Source organism: Haliotis asinina, chromosome 5 (assembly GCF_037392515.1).
Source record: "Haliotis asinina isolate JCU_RB_2024 chromosome 5, JCU_Hal_asi_v2, whole genome shotgun sequence".
Taxonomy (NCBI): Eukaryota; Metazoa; Mollusca; class Gastropoda; order Lepetellida; family Haliotidae; genus Haliotis; species Haliotis asinina.
Genome location: NC_090284.1, coordinates 8,893,908 through 8,910,908, shown reverse-complemented (window position 1 = coordinate 8,910,908; position 17,001 = coordinate 8,893,908).

The window sequence follows — 17,001 nt, the reverse complement described above, 5'->3', positions numbered from 1 at the left end:
GGTCATCGTTTTGTGGTGACTCGTGAACAATGAAAGTGTATGCAAAATTAGTGAAATGAATTGTCAAAGTTTAGACCTGCAAATACTAAACTGACAGACTGAAGGCACAACTATATGAGTACTTTAAATGAAACGAACCAACAGCCATTTCTTAACTTAATTATTCATCAGGAAAAGTATTTGAAATATCTTATCCACTTCATGAAATCACTTTGACACCCGTAAACCCGTGTCATGCAAATAATATGCACGTTACAGCTTTTCTTTCAATCCGTCGTTTCGCCACAGCGTTTACATTATGCGTGGAACAGAATAGGGTTCCAGTTTCACCAATTGTTGTCAAACGTCATATAAAACGGATTAAAAGGAATGTGATAAAACCAAACCCACCATAAACAGAGGATACCAGAACACCATGGAACGTCAGTGCAAAGAATACCAAGTCTAGGTTGTCATCAGAAACACATTTCATTTGATGTGAAAGGAAAGGAAACTGGGGAATTATATTTGCCTCTACCATGACAAAATATATACACTGTGATCAGCAAAGGCTGTTTATTTCATGTCTTTCACGCTTTCATTTTTTGTTTTCAGACGGGTACTCACGTGGCTATAGCAAGTCGTAATTCTCAAACAAATATAATGTCATTGAAGAACTATTTTCTAAAGACAGCAAAACTGCATAACACGCAATTGAATGTCCCCAGAAGTAGTATCAGAGTCACTTCATTCGGGTGTACGAGTGAAGTGTGCTTTTCCCAAGTTATGCATGTACCCTGTGGTCAATACATGTCTATTTTGAATTTGTTGAATTGAACTCTTTCTGAGTGTGAACTGTGATGAAACACTCCGCCTACTGTTCGATGTCTACATATCACTACTTTTGATCAAAACCAAACATGCTTATTCTACGAGGATTTGTAAAGATATTATACACGACTATTGCATAAAAGTTGTTTGGTCAGTGTTATGGTATTCAAGGCATTATTAAATTTTGTGGTAAAATTAAGATCAGATATGTGCTTCATCAATCAATAGAATCTCCACAGTGGTCATGTATCGCCGAAGTATAATGGTTTGTATATTCATTTAGAATATTCATTCAATAGAAATGCCTACAAATAGTATATATTACTATATATACATCACACTAGTATTCTAGTGCCGATGGAAATCGTGTTGATCATTGAATTACTTGTTACTGTAATTTCTGGTAATGTGAGCTTTGGTTTCAAATACAATGATTCAGATGTATCCATTATCGTTTCTTTTGGCCAGGAAATGCTTTAAATGACAAAAGTTGTCAAATTTAACGAGCATAGTGTACGTCAATATCAACCAGAAAAAAACAAACATCCCACCAATCTCACAGGATTACGGGATGCATACAACATAGTTGCGTTGAGTCTGCAGCCTCCCAAAAGATGTTCCAGCGCTTCTCAATGAAGATCGATTTTCAGTCAAATACATACAGTTACTTAAAAGATGTGCATGAAATCTACAAGCTAAAAATGACACCTATAATGACTCCTTGGGTTCTAATAGATTGACTGAATTACAAGAGTTGCAGTTGTTAAAACCTTATCAGCTTGAGCATTGGGAATGAATAACCGTTCTTGAAACACTACGCTACACTGCAGCAAAAGTTGCTTTCCTGTATCCGTAAGAGGAGACTGATGTGCCACAAAATCTTGGAAATGATCACTTGGAGAAAGACAGTTATTTTACTCCTATTTATAGTCCCCGAAGATTCCCACTGTAGACAATCACTGATTGAGCACCACCTTTCGGCCTTTCTCTCAAAGCGATCCATCTAGACGTATCAAGAAAGGTCAATGTATAGTAAAGTATGCGCTATGCACATAATTTCGCTTGTAAAATACCTCTAATTTTTCCTCATCTTGTTTATTAATGACAGCAATGCAGGTCCCCGGACTATCACAAGTGTTTCGGTTAGAGTGAAATCAAGACAAATCATCAAGGTACCATTCCATGAAAAAGGATCACATGCGGTGGAACGCCCCCCGTGGAAGTGGGGACATTCACATGTAATGCCAATCACATAAAATAATTCCGTGACTGTGATTCATTGACTCCATGATGTCCTAGACCGCCTCCTATTTGCTCTAATTTTATATCCAAACAGCAAGCAATGTGTCCGAGAACGATTTGATTAATTGGACATGTACATTTATAGTAACAGGAATAACAGAAGTATACTGTTGTGAGTACCAATGGTATGTGTTGAAGAGTTCGCTGAATATCTGGAGGCTAAGGAATTCCTCACTATTCAGACGTGATTATCGAATGGTGAATAACGTAATATACTTTCATATATGGGTGTATAATCGACTAATATTCAGAAAATATTGATACAGAAAACACTAAAACAGTTCATCCACTCAGCTGCAATCTCTCGCGTTTCATTGAATTCCACTTATACCTCTGAATATCTTATACCTTTTGGCAAAAGGCCCAAATCATACCATAAGGTTTAAGAGACACGTTCAGAATAAGAATGATCAGCAACTACTCATACTACTGTGGTTCTGTGAGACACAAATGGACAAGTGAAAATGCTAGAGATAGAATAACGATTTGGCACTTTAGTTTAATCTTCGTGTACGAGGAACTGCACTCCCACCAAGTTCCAACTGGGCAGGAGATGAAGCAGGTAGCAGGCAGACGATAAAACGTGGTCGAAGGAAATCACCCACCAAAGACCATCAGTCAGGTCTATGTAAATGATAAACTGTCCATGCAGTGTCTCTTTCAGATGGCAACAGACTGACCTGTATGTCGTAATCGATGTTCCTGAAATCATCGCAGTATCTTAATGGTAAAATTTGCAGTTTTATATTTGGTAACACAAGGCTTTTGTCCATTTATTGTACAACAACAACAACAAAACCCCAAAAGCAACAACAACAAAAACAACCAAGCCGTTCTCAACTGATACACGAGTCGTCAATATGCATGGCAATGGACAATGTGCATAACAACAGACGATGTGCATGACAATGACCAAGGTGCGTGACAATGGACACTCTACAAGATAATGCACAACGTGCAGAACAATGGGCAATATGGACAATCAGATATCCAAACGAACGATAGACAATATGCATTACACGGCAATGCATAATAAGGAAAACTATGGACAAGATGCATTATAACGGACAACATGGAGAACAATAGACAACATGCAGGACAATGGACAACATGGAGAAGAATATATAATATGCAGGACAATGGGCTGCAAATATGCCATGCAGGATAGCCTACTGACACAATAACGTAATCAGAAATGGTTATTTAATAAATATGTTTAAATTGTATATTTCAAAGAGCGCCGATCGAATGGATATGAATGGCGTTTCTTGATGTTGTTGTGACTGGTTTGGTGTTTGCTGCCACGCTCAGCAACATTCCAGCTATGTGGCGGTCATGTGTAAATAATCGAGTCTGGGCCAGACAACCCAATGATCAACAGCATGTACATCAGTCTACACAGTTGGGACACGATGACATGTGTCAACCATGTTAGGGAGCCTCTTTCGACAAGCATTGGTTGCTGAAGACAAATTCTAACCCCTATATTCACGGGTTGTTTCCACATTTGACCCATTGCTGACTAACGAATGTTTGATGCAGTTCCCTATATTGACTGCTACCATATGTCCACGTCTTTGTTGAGGTGACCAACTGTCTTTTCTTTCGATGAATGTGCCCTTTGGACAGACAACGCTCACATTTTTACAAACAATAGATGTCACCATAATCTGACAGTGATTCATAAATATATTGTTATAATAAAGTCGGAATCTTACAATGGCTGTTTTTGGTGGATATTATTTCGAATTAATGACAGGACTTGCCCTGCGTCTTTCTGGAAGTATTTCATGATCTTTCATATTGATCATATTAAAAGTAAATTCGATTTTGCGAGACGTTATTCAAATTTAATTTTGTTCAGCGTAACGTTAACGGATTTTGAAATAAGTTCTTATCCAGCAGCATCGTTGTATTGGACGTATGGGCCATATTCAGTTTCATATTCACAATCCTAGAGGCATTATGCAAGGTTTAGGCCAACTAAACCTCGACCCGACCCATGTGTTAACTAATCCTTATTCTGTTCGTTTTGGAAGCCCAGTTAAAATCACTCTGAGACATTGTTCAAAGAGTTAGCAAAACTGAAAAGAAGAAGGTCTAAAGTCACGCACCTCCCCTGTTTTGGTTCAGTCCGCTAAGGAATCGATATAACATATATTTATATCTATAAAAACTGATTCACAATAAAACACTCCTGATATCGGTAATATCCCCAAGGAGACCTTACACTTCCATTTAATGGATACCTCGTGGGTGCAAAGGGTTATTACATGGCCTGGATATAACTGATGTTTTGCCAGACACTCTCATCCCGCTGGCACCACAGTTACAGCTTGTTTTCCGTGGTTTAACTAGGTTATGAAACTCTTTACAAACAAGTCAATAAAACGGACTTCTAAGAAAGGTAGTTTTAATAAATAAGTACGACATAGCATTATAAGCTACATGATGGTCTTTCCTACGGTTCACGTGGATTGTGATGAATACGAAAAATTGTCGGTCTCAGTCAGATAAAACTGAACTATCTGAAAGAAACTGGCTCTTTCGTTTGCGGCGATAAGCAGTTTTTCGACTGAGATTTGTGCGAAATAACGAAATCTGTTGGACCCGGAGAAATGATCAAAGCACATAAACAAGTCAAGAGTCCCATGCTGCTTGCATTTCTATAATGTGGAATCAATACGCCTTGAGATGCTCCCGATGTACATGTCCCGAGGCATGTTTATTACGTGTGATAGTGTATTACTGGTGTCACCACACACCAAGTTGCTGACAACGTGAGTGGCTTTGTTCAGTCATCAGAATATAAAGTATCTTAAGACAATGTGGTTTTCGCACTTTCTGGATTTCTTAAATATGAAGTGACAAATAGTTGAATGTTGAACATCGGTAGTGCCTATCTGTCAGACCAGTGTTGCAAGTACCTGTGGTATTTGATGACGTTAATCAAGTAGTTGATTCAAGCAAATGCAAAACGTCAGAGCCAAAAACGTGGTGAGTCTTCACTGCCTGCCAAAACGGATTCCATTTGGTATCAATAGGTGAATAACGTACAGTAAAATGGAAAATCAGTGATGACACAAGATGTTCGCGAAAGGAACAAGAAAATGTTTTCTTTATTTTCTTTGCCTGGTGTTTGTTCCCAGATAATGCACTTTTTGTGTATAATGTATAACATATAACAATATTTTATTGGATACTAAGGATGGTCCATCAAAATACCATAGAACCAAAACTAGTTATTAACACTATAATACTTGAATCCTAGATCACAATATTACATGAAAACATGTGAACACGTAATAAATGCTACATTTAAGATGCAATAATGCAAACCATCGTCAATTTACAGAGCCAGGAGGAACATGCCGTGAGAGTGGTTCGGGCGATAGATTTTTCCAGAACGATCTCAATTATTTACTAGTGTCAGAGGTGTGGGTGAAAAGCATAGGGTCTATATTTTTGTGGTGACTCGTGAAAAAAGAAAGTGTATGCATGATTAGTGATATGAACTGCCAGTGCTTAAAACTTTGAAATATGTTATCCACTTCACGAAATCTCTTTGACAACCGTAAACACGTTGGGCGTCCAGCCTGCATCATCAGTTGTAGAAAATATGTGCATAATTCGCGGCGATAAAATATCACGGCTGCCTTTGCGACCATGAACACTATTCACAACTAACGTTAACTAGGTGTCAAGTGGAACACTGAACGTTACACCACATGTCAGTAATATTACAACGTCATCTCTTAACCTGTTTGACTAAACAGTAAGTATAATTATGGAAAATCTGTCATGCAAATAATATACACGTTACGATTTTTCTTTCACGGCACAACCACAAGTGCAGTTTACATAAAACAAACACAGATTTCTCAACTTGATTATTCTGGAATTATTCGAAATTTCTTAATCACTGCCCGAAATCTCTCGCCCTCTTTCACACCCGTGAACATCTTGGGCATCCCATCTACACCTTTAGTTGTATGGAGACTGTGTACATACATCGAAGAGATAAAATATCACGTCCGAGTTTACGATCGATGAACATAATATAATATTCTACGCAGATTTCAAAAGCCGTCAAAAGACATTTTGTGTTTTATTTGTTTGTTTGTTTTGGTTTGGTTTTTTTTGGGGGGGGTATTTTTTTAAAATCAGTTTTGCAGTATTCAAGCTATATTTTAATTATGTGGTAACACGAACATCAGAAGCTTTCTGTGTCTATGAGCAGAATCTATCGCCCACGTTTCATATTTGTCGACCTGAAGCTTTCACATCATACATTACGCTTACAGCAATTCTAATAAATATGTTTGCATTTTCACTTACTGCTAATGCTACACATGTCTGTATCATCAAAATAGAAATATATGAAAACCTACAAATAATACTCGCGATAGATATTACTGTATATACAGCAAATCAGTATTGTAGTGCCTAAGGAAATTGTGTTGTTCATTCCGTAACTTGTTACTGTAATTTGCTGAAATGTGAGCTTTCGTTTAAAATACAATAAATCAGATGTATCCATTATCGTTTGTTTTCACAAGTAAATGCTTTAAATAACAAAAGAAGTCAAATTCACGACCCTAGGGTACATCAAAAACATCCCATCAGCTTCAAAGGATTAGCATATCACTTTGTTGCGTCCACAGCCTTGTGGAGCTTGTCCCAGCGCTCCTTAAAAAGGAAGATCGATTTTCAATCAAACAGACACAGGTATGCACGAAGTTTACAAGGAGAAAATGTCGATTGACACAGCCGTCGACCTTTTGGGTTCCAGCTAATTGACCGTATTACAAGATTTGTAGTTGTTAAAACCGTATGATCATTTTATATCCGCTTGAGCATTAGGGATGAATACCCGGCTTTGAAACACTGAAAACTGTTTCCCTGTATCCCTAAGAGGAGTCCAATGTGACACAAAATCTTGGTAAAGGTCACTTGGAGAAAAATAGTTATTTTACTCATCATCAAACTCTTGCTAGCACCCAGGTGATTTATAGTCCACGGAAATTCCGACTGTAGACAATCACCAGTGTGTGAAACTGAGCACCACTTGTCAGGCATTCCCTCAAAACGTTCCATCCAGACCACAAGTGTTTTGCTTAGAGTCAAATCAAAACCAATCATACAGTCATCAAAGTATCATTCTGTGAAACCAGATCACATACGGTGGAACGCCCGCTGAAGTACCTTTTAGGACCATTCATAAGAAGTATTTATTTCCAATCACTCGAACTAATTCCTTGACGTGACTCCTGGACTCCTTGATGTCCTAGTCCGCCTCCTATTTGCTTTAATTTTCAGTCAAAACAGCACATGTTTTGTATGAGAGGGAATAATAGAAGCATTAATGTTGTGAGTACTAATGATATCTGTTGAAGAATATCCTGGGTATTAATAGTTTCTTATTATTCAGAAGTAATTATCATATGGTGAATAATATTATATTCTTTACATATAGACGTATCATCGATATATATTCATGAAATATTGATACACAAAACACCATAACACTTCAGCCGCTCAGCCACAATAACTCGAATTTCATTGAATTCCCAGTATGCTATTGAATATCTTATACCTGGTACCATAAGGTTTAAGAGACACAAATGTGGAAACGTCCGAGATAGGAAAACGATATAGCACTTTAGCTTAATCTTGGTGAACGAGGAACTGCACTCTCACAGTCACATTAATGCAGGAGATGAAGGCAAACAATGCAGACTGTGGAGACAAATCACCCACCGAAGGCCATCAGTCAGGTCTATGCAGATGATAAACTGTTGATGCATATTCCATCACAGATGCCAAAAGAAAAGCCTGTGTGTCGTAATCGATGTTTATGAAATGTGATAAGACACATTAATCGACCCAATATTTTCTGTGATTGTAACTGAATAGTTTGTGGTGATGCAATATTATCATTACAGTATGTAAATGATATGAGCTGTAATTTTAGTAACTGAATACTTTTCCGAGTTATAATAAAACAATAGACAATAGACAGGAATAGACAATGTGCCTGACAATGGACAACATGCAGGAGACAACAAGCAGGGCAATGGACAATATGCAGGGGACAACAAGCAGGGCAATGGACAATATGCAAGGGACAACAAGCAGGGCAATGGACAATATGCAGGGGACAACAAGCAGGGCAATGGACAATATGCAGGACAATGAACTGCAAATATTCCATAGTAGTATGACATTCTGATACAATAACGTAAAGAGAAATGCTTATTTCTCAACATATCTCGGTTGTATGTTTCAAAGAGTCAATCGAATTTCTCAATGTTTCTTATTGTCGTAGTTGGTTTGTTTGTTGTTTGACGACGCCCTCAGCAATATTACCCCTAATAGGGGGGCGGAATGTAGATAGCCAAATCTGGTCCAGAACACCCAGTGATCAACAGCATGATCATCAGTCTACACAATTGGGGCACGATGACATGTGTCAACCATGTTAGCTAGCGTCTTACGCCGACAAGCCTCCCGACAGTCGCGTCGCCGTAAGCATTGGTTGCTGAAGACAAATTCTAATCCGACCCTTCACGGATTGTTTCCAAACGTGATCCAATAATAATTGCTGGACAGACAACGCTCACAGTTTGACAAACATCCAATGTCGTCATCAACATATTGTTCTAATGAAGTCGGAATCTTACAATGACTGTAGTTGGTGGATAGTATTTCTGATTAAGGAGAAGACTTGCTCTACTTTTTTTCTGGAAGTAGTTTATGATCTCTCATATGCATCGTATTAAAATGTTAATGGGATTTTGCGAGTTATTATTCAAATTATATTGCTGTTTTCAGTGTGGTTTACGGTTTCAATTCCGCAAATAGGTACCAGTGTCATCTATATCAAATATTCCCCCAAACACAGAACGCAGCAAAATCAACATACTGACAAATTACCTCGGACGCAGACCAACAGCTCTCTGAATACAGGAACTGATTGGCTCTCCTGCCATCCTTGGATTAGCGTTTCACCAAATTTTGTAAGCTGTTATATATACCAGCAGACTGTACCTTACTGCACCTATTTGATGGTCTACATGTTGTAGGTTCTGTTGTCTGTATCACTTCTCTCTCATTATACGGAGTACAGTCATCAATGACAGTGACGAGGAATGTACATTGATGGCTTTGTTAGGAACTGAACATGTCCCTCTATGTGAACGTTGTACCGGAAAAAATGGTAATGGTAACTGAGGACGGTTGAATTCAGAATTATCATGTCGTTGATAATTATCATCTTCCCCTCAATTCCTCTGCTTGAAATTCGGCTTCAATGAAGCCTTAAAATCGTGTTTAAGGTGTGGCGCCAAACTGGTTTTCCAAAAATGAAAGCCGCCGTCTATCTAGACGTTTCTCGTAGGTCAATAAATACTAAAACGAACTCCTGATGTAAATATGTATGTTTGAGCGCCATGAGCATCCACTAGGTGATTGGATACAGTGCGCTGTAGAATTGGACGTATTATTATTACTACTGCTACAAAAATTCCTTAATGAACGTTTTCACTGTAATAAAAGATCTATACTGTGATATCCCCACTCCTTAAAGTCGACGTCTCTCACATTTTCACAAAATATATTAAAACGTAATGTCCGCAAACGTGGTCTTGGAGACATTTATTTGATTTCACAAAGATAAATATGAACAACGTGTGGCTTTTAGCAAATCTTGTATATGCCACCATGAATTTAGATTTTCATCAGTTCTCCATTAAAAAGTGGGGCGCCGCCACCCGTGTCTAGTACTCAGGATTGACTACATCGTGCGGCATAAAACTTGACTCATCACGATCTATAAGACTGGAAACAACGAACTAGGTAACACACATATAAGTACGTAGCTTGTTCTCTACTTTGGTTTGTTCTAACAACTTCTTATATACGTGCTGTGATTACTCCTCTGCATATGAAATGGCACAGATATTTGCAAATTAAAATTGAGGCACGATTTATTTGCAAGTATTGTGCATTGTACCTATAATTCTACACAAGCTGTAAAAAATTTTGAAATGTAAAGTTTAAGAAAAGGGCTACGATCTTTTTCAATCTGTGTTGCTGGAATACAACGGTTCTGAACTAGAGGTCGTTTGATCTTATGAAATGGGAACGGAAGGTGTTAGCTACATTCCAAGCTAAGAGAATGTGCTCTTCAATTGTTTTTCATGTTCATTGCCTGATTCAACCAGATGTGAAATGTAATGACGTTTAGTTTTTATAACAATTAAAATGATTCTTTTCTGTAACTTACTATTTACATCTTGCATCGCATGTACACATGTCTTCCACTTGATTAGATCGAAGCTGTTGATCACTGGACTGTCTGGTATTCACTAGATTATTTACAGAGCTCCATATAGCTGAGTTCGGGGTAAAACTAGACTCACTCACTCTTGCGTCGCTCAAAGAATTATATACTTGCATTAAGTGTCAATTCTAGGCCGCATTGTGTGGGCCATAACCTTGACTAAATTCATTGGGAGACTTATACACACCAGTAGAATGCATTACGCGATCTGTCTACATATGAAAACCGTGTTTGTCCGTCAGATTTCGCTTGCGCGCATGTCATCCATAAAATCATCGGATACCATGACGACTCATGGATGCAAGTCTGAAAGCAAGTTGCAGTTACCAAGGTGACTGGGGCCCCAGTGTTCATACTTTCCCTCCCTGCTGCCATACTGTAATCGTCCCACGTGCTGGGTGTGGGGCCGTTATTGTAAATATTGAAGTGCACAATATCAGCATTTTCTTGAGTCGTAAGTGCAAAACACCGTTAACTATATACTGTCATTACAGACTACCGTAGTTTGATGGGTTTTCTTATCCAGCATCATTGTATTGAACATATGGACCATATTCAGGTTCAGATTCACTATTATACAAACATCATGGGAGGCTTCGGCCAACACGCAACTGATTACTCGACTTATTTGTCATCTCATTCATTTTCTGTCAGCTTCGGAAGCCAATTAGAATCAAAGACATTATTCAATGAAATAGTGAAATGCAAATCAGAACTCTGAAGTACTGCACTTTACCTCTTTTGGTTCAGTAATCGATGGTACATATCTGTATATCTCTAAAAAAATCTGATTCACCATAACACACCACTGAAACCTTTAATATCCTTAAAGAAATATCACAATTCTATTTAATAGATGCGTAGTGAGTGCAAAGGGGTATTACATGGCCTGGATACAATTGACATTTTGCCAGCCACTCTCATCCCGCTGGCACCATAGTTACAGCTTGTTTCCCGTGGTTTTATTGGATTATGAAACTCTTTACAAACAAGACAGTAAAAAGAGCCTACAAGAAAAGTAGGTTTGATAAACAAGAACCACATATCATTACATGACGGAATTTCCTACGGTTCGCGTGAAAGTTCTTTGTGAAAATCAGATAAACCGAACCTTTGAAACGCCTCTTTCTTAGGCGACGATAGCCAGTTTTTAAACTGAGATTTGAGCGAATTAACGAAATCTGTTGGACCCAGAGAAGTCATCAAAGCACATAAACAAGTCAAGGAAAGTCCCATGCTGCTCGCATTTATATACTGCAGAATCAATACACCTTTGAGATGTTCCCGATTTACATCCGAGACATGTTTATTGCTTATGATACTGCATTGCTGGTGTCACCACACACCACATTGCTGACAATGTGAGTGACTCTGTGATTTATTATGCGTCAAATCAGAATTTCTGCATGGAACATGAAGTATCTAAAAATGATATGGTTCTCACACTTAGAGGACTTCTAAGACATAAAGCGACAAATAGTTGCATGTTCAACATCCATACTGCATATCTGCCAGAACACTGCGGTATTTGATGACGTTAATCAAATGATTGGTTTCTTGCAAGTATAAATGTCAATACCAGACAGATTATGTGCATGATTCTATCTGGTTTAAATAGAAGTTTTACAGTAAAAATAAAAGTCACTGATGACACCTTTTCCTACTTCGTTTGTAGCAAGAGTCTGGTGTTTGTCCTAGATAATACGCTTATACCAGGAAATCTACTTGCAATATGTGTCAACACTGGAAACAGTTGGCAACAAGAGGACAGAATGTACTCAGTAGCGTTTGCTCCTTACTGTGATTACAAAGATGCGTAGTATATTCCAGATGGGCATATGTGTAATGTGGTTGGACAGGTACTTTTAACCTACTAGTACATTAACTCATATGTCAAAAGATGTTATGCATTTTATGTCATAAAGAGGTATTATCTGCTGGTTGATGTGAAAGTTTTCTGCACCAACTTCTACTCCATGCTGACACTGGACTTTATCTGAAAGCAGAGCATTCAAACATGTTCAAGAATTTAATGTCCTTACACACTGAACTGTCCATCCCCATTGCTTGTATGCGATTTGTATGGGAAATAAACGCGAACATACTCACCATTCAGCTTCAACCCGGCGTTCAGTATGAATGTGTACGGAGTATCATTCACTGAGATATTGGAATAAGAGGACATCTTTCCTCTTCAGTGAATTTTGGCTAAACGTACACTAAAAGTAATAGGAAACAGCTTGCATTAGTCTCATAGACCCCTTGACCATTACCCTGGTCTCACACACCCTCAAATGCCACAGCAAGTTCCCGAAATAGCCGATAAAAGTTTAATCGTGTTGGACACTAACGTGTTGCTGAAGGTTCCAGCACAACCAATCAACTATTTGGAGATGGAGCCAGAGGGGTTGCAATGGGCGTAAAATAAGAAGGGATTATGTAAAATGGACATACTTGAGGAACGTGAACTGATTCAGAGAAATGGATAAAGGACACAAGAAGTTCGTGAAGACTAAGGAACACTAAGGACGGATGCGCCCTGTCATAGAGATTTTAAGATCTGCAGGCGGCCTTTAAGACGACCCTTGTCCTCTATGGCACGTCAGTAACACTAGAAATAACCCAAACAACTGAGCGTTATACAGAAAGTTCAGCAGGCATGTTGGTCTATCAGAACAATGTTTCAGAATCCATATCAGGCATTCCTTAGGTTACAGTCCATGAGCATGGCTTAATCTCTTGGCGCCGTCAGACCTCCGTCGGGTGTCAAAAATGAAGAGGGTCGTAGTCAAAACCGATATGGCCCGAATGTAGCTCGTTTTCGAACAGCCATGACAAGAACTTGTCCGAAACCGGGATGAACATCTATTGCAATTTGCCCCTGTAGAAGAGGGTTATGTTAAAAACTAAATCAGTCTCAGAAGAAATCAATCCACCATCGTAGTTCGGAGGAACTTGATATCAATTTGTGAAACTGTTCCACTGAATGAAAACTACCAGTATCAAAATCGCGTCGTTGGGCCCTGTTAACTCTAACAGTCAAGTTGATACATTCTTGATACACCTGTTGAGAACATATTGTTTTCACTCATTCTTTTGCTCATTAGCGTCTTTGTCACACCAACACAAACTTGTTGAAACTAATATATTCTGCAAATAACAACACATTAATTTGCACATTTTGGCCCCTAAAGGCACCTAGCTGCGGTGGTAATTTTGGGATGTTGTAAATGAGTGTTTTGTCTACAATAAAGAAACGAAATGCTTGAATAGAAGTTGCTGTTAGCACCTGCGAGTTGGTTGCGCCACCCAACTTACTCTTGTTCAATTTCTCCTGTTTTGTCATTGTATATGGTTGACAATTACCTTTCATCCGCTCCCCTTCACGAGAACTGTTGATCACGTTTGTAACTGCAAATAATTATTGAAGTCATTATTCATGAAAAACAGTGGTTCATTTAAAGGCAAATAGGTAAACGGGGTTCATAGGCAGTTCAGTGATATTACAGCGATGTATCGTGATAACAGCTTTCAGTTGGTGTATGTATCTAACAAAAGCTTAAGTGTATCACCAGTTTCAACAATAGGAGAAACTGTGTGAGTATTCAGCCCTGCAAGCAATTGTAAAATTCGAAAAACCTTTATGCTTTTGAGGGTCAAAAAGGTGAACGTTTAACGATACCAAGATGATATCATGACCCATATACAGTTTACATTGTGCCGATATCTTACTTGTTTTTGCACTATTATTTACATAATAATCACTTCTATTTCACGTGGAAAGATTTGGGTTTTCAGCAATTCATGACTGTCGTAAGAGGAGACTAAGGGGTAGTCAGGTTCACTGGCTGGTCCGAAGCATGTCATAAGATCCTGGAGGCGTAGATCGATGCCCATGATATCAGTGACTGGAAAATGAATCTGAACACTGTGAACCTGTAAACAACAAAAGACACCACGACGTGCTGTGTACCTAACCTGTTATCGAGTATTCACTGATCTAACAGTACCACATTGACGACTGAAACAATGGATATGAAAAATTATTAAACTCCAGTCACGATTACTGCCCAATGGTATTTGACAAACAGAAGAACTGATGGCATGATGCATGAGTGTGCGCTTATTGTCCAAAATTCTAAGGTACTTACAGCAGACTCGTTTATGAAAGAGATATATGTTTCACTGACCCGACTTCAAAATGTTCCTATTCTACATGTATGATGCAGTATTAATATACATTAAACTCGCTTCTCTTCCACATGGCGCCAGACAGAACCATTGTAATGGTTCACAAACGGTTTAAGATACATAGGTAAGTATTAATGCAAAGCATGGCAAAGTAAAGCCCAGTGCACACAAGTAAAAGTACTATTTATATACATATTACCCATACTTTCGGCAGAAACGACCCGTGTGTCCATAAAACAGTGTTTACGTTTCAGTATATATTTACCTATGTCAGGAATTATGTTGTTTTGATCGACCATTTCCAATAAGAACAATTGATTTTATACACCGTGGCAAAGAAGCAGGAATTTTCCTATAGTGGATGGCACAACTACCTTGGCCGTAGCGATCATGAAACCACACTCATGTGGTAATTACATTAAATGTCAACGCTAGTAAATAAGAAGCCTCGAATATACACCAAACCAGGTTCAGTTGCTGGCACAAAGCAAAGTATCAGTGTCATTTCTACGCAAGACAACTTTATCTGTTATGACATGTTTATATCATATTACTTTCGTGTATTTATCGCGATGTGGGAGATTAACTGTAGTCATGTAAATGAATCCCCTTTTGAGTATGTGATACCATCAGTCGACAGAACCCATTGCCATGACCACAAGAATGCATGAACGTTGCAGTCTTGTTCTCCCATTATGCCGCGTCATGGATCGCTGTGATCCATCACATTCATTTCCCAGTACTGAATGCTGACACCAACACCAATAGGGTCAAATAATGATCGTGATATTCCAGAAGAGAAGTAACAGAGTTCTTCACTACAAAGTCAACGCCGTATGGGAGTGCGATATGCATTTGGGAAATAGTACTACAGAAAAACGATCCTACAGTTACGCTTTCAAGCAGCACAAGGGAAATGGTGTCATGCTTGAAGGGTCTCTCATCACTACGCTTGTACGGTGTGGCTTAGCCTTCACTTCGAATGCATCCTGGTCACATAGATTACCCAGCCGTATTCAATGACTTTCAAATACCGTATTTTCAAATCAACTGCCTTGTTTGGCCGTTCATTTACTGGTTAATGCTGTAACTTGAAAAGTGTACAATACCAGACACTGGAAATCAACTATGACTTAATTGTGATCTTTTAATCTCGCTTCAGATGTATTGTTGCATCAGATGTATGTTGCACGGAATCTCTTATCTTGAGTGATTGTCCAGTTCTGTGTCCATTCTTAAAGGGGTTCTTGCATCATATTGAAAATAATATTATCAGCGCAATTTGCTGCCCAAAAAAAGCAAGAAACAGAAAGGATGTTCACTGCAAACAACAGACTACGATTATGACGTAATATATCTTCTTGAAGGCTGATATCATCCTAACATGTCATTGCAGTCCATTGCCCCAGCATACAGGCAGTGGAGATGTACACTTGTTCTTCAAAAGAATATTTCAGCAAAGAATACTTTGCGACAAAATGATTGGTCTGGATTTCAATGTGCCCAAAGCTTCCGTAATCGTCTTAAAACCTGTATTCTGTGTGTAAATAGGAAATGTCACCATATGGGGAATATATGATAGCATTATAGAAATTTACACGCTGTTTAAATCCTTCCCGCGACTAAGGATGGAACTCGTGAGCTAAAAGTCACCGTGAAAACTCGCCGTGAATGAATTCAGTGTTTCTCGTTGCAGTTGGGGCCTTAAAGACTGGAAATCACCAGAGAGCGCGAGGCACTTATAATTCTTGGTTTCTGCATCCAACCTTCACTGCAGTCTCGTGGAACGTATGTCTCTTCTTAACGATGACAGGGTAACACTTTTCTTCAGGTATAGAAGCGTTTCGAATCAGGTTTTTCGCCACTTATGTTTAATAGGGGGAAAAACACCATCGTGCTTTTAACAACTATAATTCATGTAATCTAGTCAATTAGATAGGATCCCCAAAGCAACGGTTCTACCAGGATGAATTTCGCTCTTGTAGACTACATTACTTTAAGTAACTGAAGATAGCTGACTCAAAATCGATATGCTTTCTACTCACAGATGAAACTCCTTTCGGAAGATTTCCAACCTTATCGTTGGAGTTGGTAATCTTTGTCTTCGAAGCTGGGGATATTTACATTTCTGACTCCACGAGGAACATGTGTTTGCAAATTACTATGAATCAGTGGTACCAGGGGTTAGTGAAAAGGTGAACATACCGTGCCCCACCGGTGACACCAATAAGGCTGGTGCCATGTGGCAGTGTCATAATTTCAGATGAAAGAATTGGAAATTGAAAAAGAAATTAGGCTTAAACAGTTAACATTGCAAACCGATCACTCTCAAATTATCACAACAGGTGATGATC